At 35.9% G+C, this 1358-nt stretch overlaps 1 protein-coding gene across 1 annotated transcript in view; it reads left to right on the forward strand.

Moving 5' to 3' along the window:
• Positions 1 to 1358, forward strand: part of UBTD2 (ubiquitin domain containing 2) — a 93931-nt gene that overhangs the window by 33305 nt on the left and 59268 nt on the right. The window lies entirely within an intron of this gene.

Raw genomic sequence — 1358 nt, forward strand, 5'->3', positions numbered from 1 at the left:
TTTACTTCTATACTCTCAGTCAGATCTGTATGTCTATTCTTGTGCCAGTACCACACTTTTGATTATGAATTTAGTATATTTTAAATGCTTTATAGCAAGTTTTATTCTTGCTTTAGCTATTCTGGATTGCTTGCATTTCCATATGAATTTTAGAATGATATTTCTATTTCTGGGGTATCTAGGATTCTGATACAGATTGCATTGAATCTGTGGATCAATTTGAGAAATGTTGCCTTGTTATTTCAAATAACATGAAATCTTCAGTGCTCTTACTTGGGTCGTTTATTTCCTTCAATGACATTTTGTAGTTTTCATGTTTATTAAATTTATTCTAATGTATTTTATTCTTTTAGTAGTGGTTGAGAATACACAAAGCAGACATTAATTCAATGGTTTCTACTTGTACAAGTCAATGACATTGATTACAGTCTACAAGTTATGTAACCATTCTGTTTTCTGATTTTTTTTCTTCTTCATTAACATAAACTCACTGCTCCTCCCCCCAGGATTTCTATCAAATACTTCTGCCATTGTCATTTTGTTCCTATGTAATTCATTCTTAAAAGCTTATAAAGATCAAGGCAGACTCTTTCTTACTACTTAAAGGTAGACTATTGTTTGGTTTTAAGAAAACTCTATTCTTTTTGGTGTCATTATAAGTGGAATTGCTTATTTGGTTTTATATTTTGATTTTGCCATGCCTAGTATATAGAAAAGGAGCCCTGGTGGCACAGTGGGTTGGGTGTTGTGCTTCAAACTGCAAGGTCAGTGGTTTAAACCTGCCACCTGCTCCCGGTTTTGAGAACCCTAAAAGAATAGTAGTTCTTGACCTCTAGGGTTGCTGTGAGTTGGAATTGATTCAGTGGCAGAGATTGTTTTCCCTTGCCTAATTTCCCTGACTAGACCCTCTAGCACAGCACTGAGTAGAAATGATGATGGATTAATGTAGTTCTTTTTAAATGAGGTCACCAGTGAAGCCACCTGACCCCAGACTCTTTGTTATGCTTTATTTTAAAATGACTTATTCCCTCTGATGAAGATTTATTCAGATTTCCTATTTCCTCATTGGTCATTTAGTAGTGTGTTAATTTCCAAAGGAGCCTAGATAGCTCAGTGGTTTAAACGTTTGGCTGCTCACCAAAGGCTTGAGCAAACCCAACAGGTACTTCGAGGGAGAAAGATGAGCTGTCTGCTTCCATAAAGAGTTCAGCTTTGGAAACTCTGTGAGGCAGTTCTGCTCTGTCTTGTGGCATCACTAAGAGTCAAAATCAACGTAGTGGCAGCAGGGCTTTTTGTTTATAATTTCCACATATTTATGATTTTCCTGTTTTCTCCGGTGCTTAAGTTCTAATTTCATT

The sequence above is a fragment of the Echinops telfairi genome, unplaced genomic scaffold (assembly GCF_000313985.2).
Source record: "Echinops telfairi isolate 266 unplaced genomic scaffold, ASM31398v2 ScPeMD7_7469;HRSCAF=8507_0, whole genome shotgun sequence".
In the NCBI taxonomy this organism is placed as follows: domain Eukaryota; kingdom Metazoa; phylum Chordata; class Mammalia; order Afrosoricida; family Tenrecidae; genus Echinops; species Echinops telfairi.